Source organism: Ipomoea nil, unplaced genomic scaffold (genome assembly GCF_001879475.1).
Source record: "Ipomoea nil cultivar Tokyo-kokei standard unplaced genomic scaffold, Asagao_1.1 scaffold3056, whole genome shotgun sequence".
NCBI lineage: Eukaryota > Viridiplantae > Streptophyta > Magnoliopsida > Solanales > Convolvulaceae > Ipomoea > Ipomoea nil.
Genome location: NW_017619484.1, coordinates 21,501 through 37,492, shown reverse-complemented (window position 1 = coordinate 37,492; position 15,992 = coordinate 21,501). Strand labels below are relative to the sequence as shown.

General features: G+C 38.1%; 9 non-coding genes across 9 annotated transcripts; 5 read left to right on the top strand and 4 right to left on the bottom strand.

Moving 5' to 3' along the window:
- Window positions 1-3,525: 3,525 nt before the first annotated feature.
- Window positions 3,526-3,597, top strand: TRNAD-GUC. The gene has a single exon. It is a non-coding gene; the product is annotated as a tRNA-Asp (tRNA).
- Window positions 3,598-6,410: 2,813 nt separating this feature from the next.
- Window positions 6,411-6,504, bottom strand: TRNAY-GUA. Its single transcript has 2 exons — window positions 6,468-6,504; window positions 6,411-6,446 (listed from the first exon to the last, which is right to left on the bottom strand). It is a non-coding gene; the product is annotated as a tRNA-Tyr (tRNA).
- Window positions 6,505-8,515: 2,011 nt separating this feature from the next.
- On the top strand, window positions 8,516-8,587 carry TRNAD-GUC. Its single transcript has one exon. It is a non-coding gene; the product is annotated as a tRNA-Asp (tRNA).
- Window positions 8,588-10,151: 1,564 nt separating this feature from the next.
- On the top strand, window positions 10,152-10,223 carry TRNAD-GUC. Its single transcript has one exon. It is a non-coding gene; the product is annotated as a tRNA-Asp (tRNA).
- A 1,122-nt stretch (window positions 10,224-11,345) lies between these two features.
- On the bottom strand, window positions 11,346-11,439 carry TRNAY-GUA. Its single transcript has 2 exons — window positions 11,403-11,439; window positions 11,346-11,381 (listed from the first exon to the last, which is right to left on the bottom strand). It is a non-coding gene; the product is annotated as a tRNA-Tyr (tRNA).
- Window positions 11,440-11,785: 346 nt separating this feature from the next.
- On the top strand, window positions 11,786-11,857 carry TRNAD-GUC. The gene has a single exon. It is a non-coding gene; the product is annotated as a tRNA-Asp (tRNA).
- A 1,123-nt stretch (window positions 11,858-12,980) lies between these two features.
- On the bottom strand, window positions 12,981-13,074 carry TRNAY-GUA. Its single transcript has 2 exons — window positions 13,038-13,074; window positions 12,981-13,016 (listed from the first exon to the last, which is right to left on the bottom strand). It is a non-coding gene; the product is annotated as a tRNA-Tyr (tRNA).
- A 1,510-nt stretch (window positions 13,075-14,584) lies between these two features.
- On the bottom strand, window positions 14,585-14,678 carry TRNAY-GUA. The gene is made up of 2 exons: window positions 14,642-14,678; window positions 14,585-14,620 (listed from the first exon to the last, which is right to left on the bottom strand). It is a non-coding gene; the product is annotated as a tRNA-Tyr (tRNA).
- Window positions 14,679-15,023: 345 nt separating this feature from the next.
- On the top strand, window positions 15,024-15,095 carry TRNAD-GUC. The gene has a single exon. It is a non-coding gene; the product is annotated as a tRNA-Asp (tRNA).
- Window positions 15,096-15,992: the final 897 nt, after the last annotated feature.

Below are 15,992 nucleotides of genomic sequence, written 5' to 3'. Positions count from 1 at the left end.
CTTAGACCATGATCGGGAAATTATTTAATTATGAAAAGAGAAAAACAGAGGAAGATGGATGAAAATAGAAGAAGAAGATATAAAGCCGAAAATCAAGAATTTGTCTGGAGAAAATGACAAATTGAAGAAGAAGATGAATGATACAATATTCACGTCGCTACTACTCAAAGAAGATATCCCAGAAGAATTTTCGTGAAGAAAATTAATATTGGAAGAATGCATGAAATTGACTTGGAGATCAAGCATCTATGGAAAAAAAGAAATACATCAAATGTGATTGGAGATTTAATCAAAAGCTGTATGGACGAAGTGGATGATGCTTGATATATTATCCGAAATGGCTCAAGTTTGAAACTCACCATCAACAATTTTATAAGGTAAAATTTGAGAAGTCAAATTAAATTAATCTGATGGAGTTGGGCGCTAGTTTAAGCTTTGGGCGCCGATTACAAGTGGAAATTGGGTGGCAATTGAGATGCAATTGCACTTGGGAGCCGATTTCATAGCAATTGAAATTGGGAGCTAGTTCGAAGCAATTGAAATTGGAGCCAGTTTCAGAGAAATCTCATTGAGATTAATTGAAATTGGGAGCTAGTTCAGAGAAATTGAAATTGGGAGCAAGTTTCACATGGGAATCAATTCAAGTTGGGAGCCAATGTACTCCCAATGTAGAATTGAAATTGGGAGCCAATTCAAGTTGTGTAGAATTGAAATTGGGAGCCAATTCAAGTTGTCAAGTTGTAGTATGGGATGCAATTCAGATTGGGGAGCCAATTCAAGTCGGTCAACATTGAGAAGTAATTGGAGCACCAGGAGATGTTAGGAGCCAATTGCAAGTCAAAGTCAATTGGGAGCCAATTACAAAGGAGAAATTCAATTTGGGTGCCAATTACAAGCCAATTGAAATTGGGTGTCAATTACAAAGGAGAAATTCAAATTGGGAGCCAATTACAAAGGAGAAATTCAATTTGGGTGCCAATTACAAGCCAATTGAAATTGGGTGTCAATTACAAAGGAGAAATTCAAATTGGGTGGAAGTTCAAAGCCAGTTTGAAGTCTGAGAACACCCAGACGTGAGAATGAAGAAGATGAAGCAGAACTTACAGTGAAAAATATTCTCACAAGGAAAATACTAGTCTAACTAGTATGGGATTAAAATAAAGATTATTTTTGAATCCCAGAGATACAAGGACCACTTCAGAGCTACTCAGAGAAACCATTCTACACCAAAACTGAGACCCAGATATTTCCACTCAACGTAAAACCAGAGGAATATCAGATGAAGTTTGGGAGCTCATTTACATGGAGATGAAGATCTTTCAAACGGCTAGCTTATCTCTTTCTGACATTTTTGCAGAAGATAAGATAAGATCTCTGACATGGGAGCGTCTCTTTCCAACGGACGAATTCTCATCACCAGCTATAAACTGATGAAGATATGAAGACTTGAAGCAGAAGTGAAGAAGAGCAGAAGAGCATACAACGAACTCACGAACAAGAGAGCAGAAAATTCGAATCCATCAAAGGATCGAATAGAGCAATTAAGCTTAAAAGAGCTAAAATCTTCAAGTGTGAGAAAAGAAAAAGAACTCAGAGAGCTTCAAAAGAAAAATATTCAGAGAGTTTTTAAACAGAGCAAAGCAGAGCAAAAATATCAAGTGCTTAACTTGATATATTCAAAGAGAGAAAACACTCAGAGCTATCAGGAGAAATCTTTCCAGAGTGTTTATCTTCATCAAAGAGACCTGCGCATCATTGAAGATCAACTACAGAGTCTCAGAAGTTGGAAGCAAGACAACACTTGTTTTGGAGCAAAACAAGAGAAGGGAGGAAAGTAGCACGGGGCTGTGAAATCCTGGATTGTCACACGGAGCTGTGAGATCCGAAGCAGCAGTGTCGGAGGCACTGGGCGTGATTGGTGTGGGCTTGGTGATCAAAGCACCAGATCACGGGATACGTTTCTACCGGAGTGTGGAAGACGGGGGGAAAGTAACGCGGAGTCGTGAAATCCTGGGATAGTAGCGCGGGGACGTGAAACCTGAAGCAGCAGTGTGGTGTCACTGGGCGTGATTAGTGCGGGCTTTGTGATCAAAGCACTAGATCACGGAATTCATTGTATCTTGGAACCAAGGAGTGGTAGATATAGTGAATTGGCTCTTGGAGAAAAGAGCAAGTGGAGTAGGAGGATTACACCACCTCGCGAACCACTATAATTGTCTTGTGTTCTTTACTGCTTTCTTTGCTTACTGCTCTTTACATATACGCTCTACACGAAGATATACTGCTCACACAATCTCACACACACTTTATGTTTATTTATTTCCGTTGTGCACCATATTCTAACAATCTAGTTAAGAGTTTTGGTTTATCTTTGTCTTAGCAATTGTTGTGCTGTGCGAAAAAGTTTGAAAGTCTATTCACCCCCCCCCCCCCTCCTCTAGACTTTCACCTTACCTCTTTTGGGACCAACAGCAAAAATCGCGCCTAGGCACTGGGCGGTGGGAGGCCGCCGCGAGGAATGGCCTAGACCGCCTAACCGGCCGGTTCGGCGAATTTTTTTTTTTTTTTTGAAAATGTCGAAAAAGTTTTGGAAGGCATAACTTTGGACTCGATTGTCTGATTTGGTCAATTTGTTTTTTCAAATCGCGTATTTTTTCGAGATCTATACACCGCAACCAGCCAAAGGCGATTTGGTTCACTAATTTCTCAAAAAAATGCCTCTTTAGTTCTTAGTTTTAGTTTTTTATGTATTTAGATGGTTTAAACAATATTTTGAACAATTTTACAACCACTTTCGTAAATAGTTTCTAAGAAACAACTATGGAAACCTTATGTTTTATTACTAAATTTAAAAAATTTTAATTTTTAATTTTATTAAAAATTAAAAAAATTAAAAAAAATAAATAAATAAATCGGCGACTTGGGGCCCCCTAGCCACCTAGGGGGCGCCTAACCTTTTATGCAGCATCGGTGGTGAGTATTCCCGCCTGTCACGCGAGAGACCTGGGTTCGATCCCCGGCAACAACGTTTTTTTTTAGCTCTTCAAAGGAAAAATTAAAAAGCTTAATATTGTAAAAAATCAATCCGACCTGCCGGATTCAAACCAGTGACCTAAGGATTTCCAATTTAGATTAATCAAACTACAGTCCTCCGCTCTACGAACTGAGCTAAGGTCAGAACTATTAACTATATTTTTGTCCGTATTGTACTCTTTTATGCCACATCGCACAATCCGACAAGGAAGTTCTTATGCCACGTAGAAAAAAAACTTAACGGAAAAAATTATCGGTGTTAATGTTGTCCTTAATTGTTCTAAATCTTAAAGTACCGGGACTAGATTACAGAAAATAAAGGTACAATATCTAAATTGAACAAAACGCTACAGTACAGGGACTAAATAGGTACTTTGTCTGACTATGAAATGTTAGTTTCAGTTGCAATTAGATCGCCACATGAACCATTGTGCCACATTTGATTGGGTTTACTTAAATAGTAATTTGTGACTGTCTTGTTCTGCCGTGCAAGTTGTTGTAGTATAGTGGTGAATATCCCCGCTTGTCACGCGGGTGACCCGGGTTCGATCCCCGGCAACAGTTTGTTTTTTTTTTTTTTTTTTTTTTTTAGCACTTCAAAGGAAAAATTAAAAAGCTTAATATTGTAGAACATCAATCCAACCTGCCGGAATCAAACCAGCGACCTAAGGATTTCCAATTTAGATTAGTCCAACTACAGTCCACCACTCTACAACCTGAGCTAAGGTCAGAGCTGTTAACATTATTTTTGTCCGGTTTATACTCTATTATGCCATATCGCACAATCTGACATGGCAGTTCGAATGCCGCGTGGACAAACTTAACGGAAAAAATTATCGGTGTTAATATTGTCCTTAATTGTTCAAAATCTTAAAGTAAATGGACTAAATTACACGAAATAAAGGTACAATGACTAAATTGAATAAAACGCTACACTATGGGGACCTAACAAGTACTTTGTCCGACTATGAAATGCTAGTTTCAGTTGCAATTATATGGCCACACGCACCATGGTGTCACATTGGATTGGGTTTACTTAAATAGTAATATGTGACTGTCCTGTTCTGCCGCGCGAATCGTTGTAGTATAGTGGTGAGCAGTGCTGCAAAAATCGCGCCTAGGCGCTGGGCGGGGGGAGGCCGCCGCGAGGAATGGCCTAGACCGCCTAACCGTCCGGTTCGGCGAATTTTTTTTTTTTTTTTTTTTGAAAATGTCGAAAAAGTTTTGGAAGGCATAACTTTTGACTCGGTTTTCTGATTTGGTCAAATTTTTTTTTCAAATCGCGTATTTTTTCGAGATCTATACACCGCAAACAGCCATAGGCGGTTTGGTCCACTAATTTCTCAAAAAAATGCCTCTTTAGTTCTTAATTTTAGTTTTTTATGTATTTAGATGGTTTAAACAATATTTTGAACAATTTTACAACCACTTTCGTAAATAGTTTCTTAGAAACAACTATGGAAACCTTATGCTTTATTACTAAATTTAAAAAATTTTAATTTTTAATTTTATTAAAATTAAAAAAAAACTAAAAAATAAAAAATAAAAAATTGGCGCCTAGGTGCCCCCTAGCCGCCTAAGGGGCGCCTAACGCTTTATGCAGTGGTGGTGAGTATTCCCGCCTGTCACGCGGGAGACTTGGGTTCGATCCCCGGCAACAGTGTTTTTTTTTTTAGCTCTTCAAAGAAAAAATTAAAAAGCTAAATATTGTAAAAAATCAATCCGACCTGCCGGATTCAAACCAGCGACCTAAGGATTTCCAATTTAGATTAATCAAACTACACTCCGCCGCTCTACCAACTGAGCTAAGGTCGAAGCTATTAACTATATTTTTGTCCGTATTGCACTCTTTTATGCCACATCGCACAATCCGACATGGCAGTCCGAATGCCTCGTAGAAAAAAATTTAATGGAAAAAATTATCGGTATTAATGTTGTCCTTAATTGTTCTAAATCTTAAAGTACCGGGACTAGATTACACAAAATAAACGTACAATAACTAAATTGAACAAAACGCTACAGTACAGGGACTAAACAGGTACTTTGTCCGACTATGAAATCTTAGTTTCAGTTGCAATTAGATCGCCAAACGAGCCATGGTGCCACATTTGATTGGGTTTACTTAAATAGAAATTTGTGACTGTCCTATTCTATAGCGCGAGTTGTTGTAGTATAGTGGTGAGTATCCCTGCCTGTCACGTGGGAGACCCGGGTTAGATCCCTGGCAACGGTGTATTTTTTTTTTTTAGCTCTACAAAGGAAGAATGAAAAAGCTTAATATTGTAGAACATCAATCCAACATTCCGGAATCAAACCAGCGACCTAAGGATTTCCAATTTAGATTAGTCCAATTACAGTCCACCACTCTACCAACTGAGCTATGGTCAGAGCTGATAACATTTTTATTGTCCGATTTATACTCTTTTATGCCATATCGCACAATCTGACATGGCAGTTCGAATGTCGTGTGGACAAACTTAACGGAAAAAATTATCGGTGTTAATATTGTCCTTAATTGTTCAAAATCTTAAAGTAAATGAACTAAATTACACGAAATAAAGGTACAATGACTAAATTGAACAAAACGCTACACTACGGGGACCTAACAGGTACTTTGTCCGACTAAGAAATGCTAGTTTCAGTTGCAATTATATGGCTACACGCACCATGGTGTCACATTGGATTGGGTTTACTTAAATAGTAATATGTGACTGTCCTGTTCTGCCGCGCGAATCGTTGTAGTATAGTGGTGAGCAGTGCTGCAAAAATCGCGCATAGGCGCTGGGCGGGGGGAGGTCGCCGCGAGGAATGGCCTAGACCGCCTAACCGTCCGGTTCGCCGAATTTTTTTTTTTTTTTTTTGAAAATGTCGAAAAAGTTTTGGATGGCATAACTTTTGACTCGGTTGTCTGATTTGGTCAAATTTTTTTTTTTAAATCGCGTAATTTTTCGAGATCTATACACCGCAAACAGCCAAAGGCGGTTTGGTCCACTAATTTCTCAAAAAAATGCCTCTTTAGTTCTTAATTTTAGTTTTTTATGTATTTAGATGGTTTAAACAATATTTTGAACAATTTTACAACCACTTTCGTAAATAGTTTCTAAGAAACAACTATGGAAACCTTATGTTTTATTACTAAATTTAAAAAATTTTAATTTTTAATTTTATTAAAAATTAAAAAAACTAAAAAAAATAAATAAAAAAATCGGCGCCTAGGCACCCCCTAGCCGCCTAAGGGGCGCCTAACGTTTTATGCAGCATTGGTGGAGAGTATTCCCGCCTGTCACGCGGGAGACCTGTGTTCGATCCCCGGCAACAGCGTTTTTTTTTAGCTCTTCAAAGGAAAAATTAAAAAGCTAAATATTGTAAAAAATCAATCCGACCTGCCGGATTTGAACCAGCGACCAAAGGATTTCCAATTTAGATTAATCAAACTACAGTCCTCCGCTCTACCAACTGAGCTAAGGTCGGAGATATTAACTATATTTTTGTCCGTATTGCACTCTTTTATGCCACATCGCACAATCCGACATGGCAGTTCGAATGCCACGTAGAAAAAAACTTAACGAAAAAAAATTATCGGTGTTAATGTTGTCCTTAATTGTTCTAAATCTTAAAGTACCGGGACTAGATTACACAAAATAAACGTACAATAACTAAATTGAACAAAACGCTATAGTACAGGGACTAAACAGGTACTTTATCCGACTATGAAATGTTAGTTTCAGTTGCAATTAGATCGCCACACGAACCATGGTGCCACATTTGATTGGGTATACTTAAATAGAAATTTGTGACTGTCCTATTCTGCTGCGCGAGTCGTTGTAGTATAGTGGTGAGTATCCCTGCCTGTCACGTGGGAGACCCGGGTTCGATACCCGGCAATGGCGTCTTTTTTTTTTCTTTTTTAGCTCTTCAAAGGAAAAATTAAAAAGCTTAATATTGTAGAACATCAATCCAACCTGCCGGAATCAAACCAGCGACCTAAGGATTTCCAATTTAGATTAGTCCAACTACAGTCCACCACTCTACCAACTAAGCTAAGGTCAGAGCTGTTAACATTATTTTTGTCCGATTTATACTCTTTTATTCCATATCGCACAATTTGACATGGCAGTTCGAATGCCGCGTGGACAAACTTAACGGAAAAAATTATCGGTGTTAATATTGTCCTTAATTGTTCAAAATCTTAATGTAAATGGACAAAATTACACGAAATAAAGATAAAATGACTAAATTGAACAAAACGCTACATTACGGGGACCTAACAGGTACTTTGTCCGACTATGAAATGCTATTTTCAGTTGCAATTACATGGCCACACGCACCATGGTGTCACAGTGGATTGGGTTTACTTAAATAGTAATATGCGACTGTCCTGTTCTGCCGCGCGAATCGTTGTAGTATAGTGGTGAGCAGTGCTGCAAAAATCGCGCCTAGAAGCTGGGCGGGGGGTGGCCGCCGCGAGGAATGGCCTAGACCGCCTAACCGGCCGGTTCGGCGAATTTTTTGTTTTTATTTTTTTGAAAATGTTGAAAAAGTTTTGGAAGGCATAACTTTTGACTCGGTTGTCTGATTTTGTTAAATTTTTTTTTTCAAATCGCGTATTTTTTCGAGATCTATACACCGCAAACAGCCAAAGGCGGTTTGGTCCACTAATTTCTCAAAAAAATGCCTCTTTAGTTCTTAATTTTAGTTTTTTATGTATTTAGATGATTTAAACAATATTTTGAACAATTTTACAACCACTTTCGTAAATAGTTTCTAAGAAACAACTATGGAAACATTATGTTTTATTACTAAATTTAAAAAATTTTAATTTTTAATTTTATTAAAAATTAAAAAAACTAAAAAAAATAAATAAAAAAATCGGCGCCTAGGCGCCCCCTAGCCGCCTAAGGGGCGCCTAAGGTTTTATGCAGCATTGGTGGTGAGTATTCCCGCCTGTCATGCGGGAGACCTGTGTTCGATCCCCGGCAACAGCGTTTTTTTTTAGCTCTTCAAAGGAAAAATTAAAAAGCTAAATATTGTAAAAAATCAATCCGACCTGCCGAATTTGAACCAGCGACCAAAGGATTTCAAATTTAGATTAATCAAACTACAGTCCGCCGCTCTACCAACTGAGCTAAGGTCGGAGCTATTAACTATATTTTTGACCGTATTGCATTCTTTTATGCCACATCGCACAATCCGACATGGCAGTTCGAATGCCACGTAGAAAAAAACTTAACGGAAAAAAATTATCGGTGTTAATGTTGTCCTTAATTGTTCTAAATCTTAAACTACCGGGACTAGATTACACAAAATAAACGTACAATTACTAAATTGAACAAAACGCTACAGTACAGGGACTAAACAGGTACTTTGTCCGACTATGAAATGTTAGTTTCAGTTTCAATTAGATCGCCACACGAACCATGGTGCCACATTTGATTGGGTTTACTTAAATAGAAATTTGTGACTGTCCTATGTTGCCGCGCGAGTCGTTGTAGTATAGTGGTGAGTATCCTCGCTTGTCACGCGGGAGACCCGGGTTCGATCCCCGGCAACGGCGTCCTTTTTTTTTTTTTTTTTTAGCTCTTCAAAGGAAAAATTAAAAAGCTGAATATTATAGAACATCAATCCAACCTGCCGGAATCAAACCAGCGACCTAAGGATTTCCAATTTAGATTAGTCCAACTACAGTCCACCAGTCTACCAACTGAGCTAAGGTCAGAGCTGTTAACATTATTTTTGTCCGATTTATATTCTTTTATTCCATATCGCACAATCTGACATGGCAGTTCGAATGCCGCGTGGACAAACTTAACGGAAAAAATTATCGGTGTTAATATTGTCCTTAATTGTTCAAAATCTTAAAGTAAATGGACTAAATTTCACGAAATAAAGGTACAATGACTAAATTGAACAAAACACTACACTACGGGGACCTAACAGGTACTTTGTACGACTATGAAATGCTAGTTTCAGTTGCAATTACATGGCCACACGCACCATGGTGTCACATTGGATTGGGTTTACTTAAATAGTAATATGTGACTGTCTTGTTCTGCCGCGCGAATCGTTGTAGTATAGTTGTGAGCAGTGCTGCAAAAATCGCGCCTAGGCGCTGGGCGGGGGGAGGCCGCCGCGAGGAATGGCCTAGACCGCCTAACCGGCCGGTTTGGCGAATTTTTTTTTTTTTTTTTGAAAATGTCGAAAAAGTTTTGGAAGGCATAACTTTTGACTCGGTTGTCTGGTTTGGTCAAATTTTTTTTTTTAAATCGCGAATTTTTTCGAGATCTATACACCGCAAACAGCCAAAGGCGGTTTGGTCCACTAATTTCTCAAAAAAATGCCTCTATAGTTCTAAATTTTAGTTTTTTTATGTATTTAGATGGTTTAAACAATATTTTGAACAATTTTACAACCACTTTCGTAAATACTTTCTAAGAAACAACTATGGAAACCTTATGTTTTATTACTAAATTTAATAAATTTTAATTTTTAATTTTATTAAAAATAAAAAAAAAAACTAAAAAAAATAAATAAAAAAATAGGCGCCTAACGTTTTATGTTGCATTGGTGGTGAGTATTCCTGCCTGTCACGCGGGAGACCTGGGTTCTATCCCTGGCAACAGCCTTTTTTCTTAGCTCTTCAAAGGAAAAATTAAAAAGCTTAATATTGTAAAAAATCAATCCGACCAGCCGGATTCGAACCAGCGACCTAAGGATTTCCAATTTAGATTAATCAATCTACAGTACTCCGCTCTACCAACTGAGATAAGGTTGGAGCTATTAACTATATTTTTGTCCGTATTGCACTCTTTTATGCCACATCGCACAATCCGACATGGCAGTTCGAATGCCACGTAGAAAAAAACTTAACGGAAAAAATTATCGGTGTTAATGTTGTCCTTAATTGTTCTAAATCTTAAAGTACTGGGACTAGATTACACAAAATAAACGTACAATAACTAAATTGAACAAAACGCTACAGTACAGGGACTAAACAGGTACTTTGTCCGACTATGAAATGTTTGTTTCAGTTGCAATTAGATCGCCACACGAACCATGGTGCCACATTTGATTGGGTTTACTTAAATACAAATTTGTGACTGTCCTGTTCTGCCGCGCGAGTCGTTGTTGTATAGTGGTGAGTATCCCCGCCTGTCACGCGGGAGACCCGGGTTCGATCCCCGGCAACGGCGTCTTTTTTTTTTTTTTTAAGCTCTTCAAAGGAAAAATTAAAAAGCTTAATATTGTAGAACATCAATCCAACCTGCCGGAATCAAACCAGCGACTTATGGATTTCCAATTTTGATTAGTCCAACTACAGTCCACCACTCTACCAACTGAGCTAAGGTCTGAGCTGTTAACATTATTTTTGTCCGATTTATACTATTTTATGCCATATCGCACAATCTGACATGGCAGTTCGAATGCCGCGTGGACAAACTTAACGGAAAAAATTATCGGTGTTAATATTGTCCTTAATTGTTCAAAATCTTAAAGTAAATGGACTAAATTACACGAAATAAAGGTACAATGACTAAATTGAACAAAACGCTACACTACGGGGACGTAACAGGTACTTTGTCCGACTATGAAATGCTAGTTTCAGTTGCAATTACATGGCCACACGCACCATGGTGTCACATTGGATTGGGTTTACTTAAATAGTAATATGTGACTGTCCTGTTCTGCCGCGCGAATCGTTGTAGTATAGTGGTGAGCAGTGCTGCAAAAATCGCGCCTAGGCGCTGGGCGGGGGGTGGCCGCCGCGAGGAATGGCCTAGACCGCCTAACCGGCCGGTTCGGCGAATTTTTTTTTTTTTTTTGAAAATGTCGAAAAAGTTTTGGAAGGCATAACTTTTGACTCGGTTGTCTGATTTGGTCAAATTTTTTTTTCAAATCGCGTATTTTTTCGTGATCTATAAACCGCAAACATCCAAAGGCGGTTTGATACACTAATTTCTCAAAAAAATGCCTCTTTAGTTCTTAATTTTAGTTTTTTATGTATTTAGATGGTTTAAACAATATTTTGAACAATTTTACAACCACTTTCGTAAATAGTTTCTAAGAAACAACTAGGGAAACCTTATGTTTTATTACTAAATTTAAAAAATTTTAATTTTTAATTTTATTAAAAATTAAAAAAAAAAAACTAAAAAAAATAAATAAAAAAATCGGCGCGCCTAACGTTTTATGCAGCATTGGTGGTGAGTATTCCCGCCTGTCACGCGGGAGACCTGGGTTCGATCCCCGGCAACAACGTTTTCTTTTAGCTCTTCAAAGGAAAACTTAAAAAGCTTAATATTGTAAAAAATCAATCCGACCTGCCGGATTTGAACCAGCGACCTAAGGATTTCCAATTTAGATTAATCAAACTACAATCCTCCGCTCTACCAACTGAGCTAAAGTCGGAGCTATTAACTATATTTTTGTCCGTATTGTACTCTTTTATGCCACATCGCACAATCCGACATGGCAGTTCGAATGCCACGTAGAAAAAAACTTAACGGAAAAAATTATCGGTGTTAATGTTGTCCTTAATTGTTCTAAATCTTAAAGTACTGGGACTAGATTACACAAAATAAACGTACAATAACTAAATTGAACAAAACGCTACAGTACAGGGACTAAACAGGTACTTTGTCCGACTATGAAATGTTTGTTTCAGTTGCAATTAGATCGCCACACGAACCATGGTGCCACATTTGATTGGGTTTACTTAAATACAAATTTGTGACTGTCCTGTTCTGCCGCGCGAGTCGTTGTTGTATAGTGGTGAGTATCCCCGCGTGTCACGCGGGAGACCCGGGTTCGATCCCCGGCAACGGCGTCTTTTTTTTTTTTTTTTAAGCTCTTCAAAGGAAAAATTAAAAAGCTTAATATTGTAGAACATCAATCCAACCTGCCGGAATCAAACCAGCGACTTATGGATTTCCAATTTTGATTAGTCCAACTACAGTCCACCACTCTACCAACTGAGCTAAGGTCTGAGCTGTTAACATTATTTTTGTCCGATTTATACTATTTTATGCCATATCGCACAATCTGACATGGCAGTTCGAATGCCGCGTGGACAAACTTAACGGAAAAAATTATCGGTGTTAATATTGTCCTTAATTGTTCAAAATCTTAAAGTAAATGGACTAAATTACACGAAATAAAGGTACAATGACTAAATTGAACAAAACGCTACACTACGGGGACGTAACAGGTACTTTGTCCGACTATGAAATGCTAGTTTCAGTTGCAATTACATGGCCACACGCACCATGGTGTCACATTGGATTGGGTTTACTTAAATAGTAATATGTGACTGTCCTGTTCTGCCGCGCGAATCGTTGTAGTATAGTGGTGAGCAGTGCTGCAAAAATCGCGCCTAGGCGCTGGGCGGGGGGTGGCCGCCGCGAGGAATGGCCTAGACCGCCTAACCGGCCGGTTCGGCGAATTTTTTTTTTTTTTTTTGAAAATGTCGAAAAAGTTTTGGAAGGCATAACTTTTGACTCGGTTGTCTGATTTGGTCAAATTTTTTTTTCAAATCGCGTATTTTTTCGTGATCTATAAACCGCAAACATCCAAAGGCGGTTTGATACACTAATTTCTCAAAAAAATGCCTCTTTAGTTCTTAATTTTAGTTTTTTATGTATTTAGATGGTTTAAACAATATTTTGAACAATTTTACAACCACTTTCGTAAATAGTTTCTAAGAAACAACTAGGGAAACCTTATGTTTTATTACTAAATTTAAAAAATTTTAATTTTTAATTTTATTAAAAATTAAAAAAAAAAACTAAAAAAAATAAATAAAAAAATCGGCGCGCCTAACGTTTTATGCAGCATTGGTGGTGAGTATTCCCGCCTGTCACGCGGGAGACCTGGGTTCGATCCCCGGCAACAACGTTTTCTTTTAGCTCTTCAAAGGAAAACTTAAAAAGCTTAATATTGTAAAAAATCAATCCGACCTGCCGGATTTGAACCAGCGACCTAAGGATTTCCAATTTAGATTAATCAAACTACAATCCTCCGCTCTACCAACTGAGCTAAAGTCAGAGCTATTAACTATATTTTTGTCCGTATTGCACTCTTTTATGCCACATCGCACAATCCGACATGGCAGTTCGAATGCCACGTAGAAAAAAACTTAACGGAAAAAATTATCGGTGTTAATGTTGTCCTTAATTGTTCTAAATCTTAAAGTACCGGGACTAGATTACACAAAATAAACGTACAATAACTAAAATGAACAAAACGCTACAGTACAGGGACTAAACAGGTACTTTGTCCGACTATGAAATGTTAGTTTCAGTTGCAATTAGATCGCCACACGAACCATGGTGCCACATTTGATTGGGTTTACTTAAATACAAATTTGTGACTGTCCTGTTCTGCCGCGCGAGTCGTTGTTGTATAGTGGTGAGTATCCCCGCCTGTCACGCGGGAGACCCGGGTTCGATCTTCGGCAACGGCGTCTTTTTTTTTTTTTTTTTTAGCTCTTCAAAGGAAAAATTAAAAAGCTTAATACTGTAGAACATCAATCCAAACTGCCGGAATCAAACCAGCGACTTATGGATTTCCAATTTTGATTAGTCCAACTACAGTCCACCACTCTACCAACTGAGCTAAGGTCTGAGCTGTTAACATTATTTTTGTCCGATTTATACTATTTTATGCCATATCGCACAATCTGACATGGCAGTTCGAATGCCGCGTGGACAAACTTAACGGAAAAAATTATCGGTGTTAATATTGTCCTTACACGAAATAAAGGTACAATGACTAAATTGAACAAAACGCTACACTACGGGGACCTAACTGGTACTTTGTCCGACTATGAAATGCTAGTTTCAGTTGCAATTACATGGCCACACGCACCATGGTGTCACATTATTTGGGTTTACTTAAATAGTAATATGTGACTGTCCTGTTCTGCCGCGCGAATCGTTGTAGTATAGTGGTGAGCAGTGCTGCAAAAATCGCGCCTAGGCGCTGGGCGGGGGGAGGTCGCCGCGAGGAATGGCCTAGACCGCCTAACCGGCCGGTTCGGCGAATTTTTTTTTTTTTTTTGTAAATGTCTTAAAAGTTTTGGAAGGCATAACTTTTGACTCGGTTGTCTGGTTTGGTCAAATTTTTTTTTTCAAATCGCGTATTTTTTCGAAATCTATACACCGCATACAGCCAAAGGCGGTTTAGTCCACTAATTTCTCTAAAAAACGCCTCTTTAGTTCTTAGTTTTAGTTTTTTATGTATTTAGATGGTTTAAACAATATTTTGAACAATTTTACAACCACTTTCGTAAATAGTTTCTAAGAAACAACTATGGAAACCTTATGTTTTATTACTAAAGTTAATAAATTTTTAATTTTTAATTTTATTAAAAATAAAAAAAAACTAAAAAAAATAAATAAAAAAATAGGCGCTTAACGTTTTATGCAGCATTGGTGGTGAGTATTCCCGCCTGTCACGCGGGAGACTTGGGTTCGATCCCCGGCAACAGCGTACAACGTTTTTTTTTTAGCTCTTCAAAGGAAAAATTAAAAAGCTTAATATTGTAGAAAATCAATCCAACCTGCCGGATTCGAACCAGCGACCTAAGGATTTCCAACTTAGATTAACCAAACTACAGTCCTCCACTCTACCAACTGAGCTAAGGTCGGAGCTATTAACTATATTTTTGTCCGTATTGCACTCTTTTATGCCACATCGCACAATCCGACATGGCGGTTCGAATGCCACGTAGAAAAAAACTTAACGGAAAAAATTACGGAGTTAATGTTGTCCTTAATTATTCTAAATCTTAAAGTACCGGGACTAGATTACACAAAATAAACGTACAATAACTCAATTGAACAAAACGCTACAGTACAGGGACTAAACAGGTACTTTGTCCGACTATGAAATGTTAGTTTCAATTGCAATTAGATCGCCACACGAACCATGGTGCCACATTTGATTGGACTTACTTAAATAGAAATTTGTGACAGTCCTGTTCTGCCGCGCGAGTCGTTGTAGTATAGTGGTGAGTATCCCTGCCTGTCACGCGGGAGACCCGAGTTCGATCCCCGGCAACGGCGTCTTTTTTTTTTTTTAGCTCTTCAAAGGAAAAATTAAAAAGCTGAATATTATAGAACATCAATCCAACCTGCCGGAATCAAACCAGCGACCTAAGGATTTCCAATTTAGATTAGTCCAACTACAGTCCACCAGTCTACCAACTGAGCTAAGGTCAGAGCTGTTAACATTATTTTTGTCCGATTTATATTCTTTTATTCCATATCGCACAATCTGACATGGCAGTTCGAATGCCGCGTGGACAAACTTAACGGAAAAAATTATCGGTGTTAATATTGTCCTTAATTGTTCAAAATCTTAAAGTAAATGGACTAAATTACACGAAATAAAGGTACAATGACTAAATTGAACAAAACGCTACACTACGGGGACCTAACTGGTACTTTGTCCGACTATGAAATGCTAGTTTCAGTTGCAATTACATGGCCACACGCACCATGGTGTCACATTATTTGGGTTTACTTAAATAGTAATATGTGACTGTCCTGTTCTGTCGCGCGAATCGTTGTAGTATAGTGGTGAGCAGTGCTGCAAAAATCGCGCCTAGGCGCTGGGCGGGGGGAGGTCGCCGCGAGGAATGGCCTAGACCGCCTAACCGGCCGGTTCGGCGAATTTTTTTTTTTTTTTTTGTAAATGTCTTAAAAGTTTTGGAAGGCATAACTTTTGACTCGGTTGTCTGGTTTGGTCAAATTTTTTTTTTCAAATCGCGTATTTTTTCGAAATCTATACACCGCATACAGCCAAAGGCGGTTTAGTCCACTAATTTCTCAAAAAAACGCCTCTTTAGTTCTTAGTTTTAGTTTTTTATGTATTTAGATGGTTTAAACAATATTTTGAACAATTTTACAACCACTTTCGTAAATAGTTTCTAAGAAACAACTATGGAAACCTTATGTTTT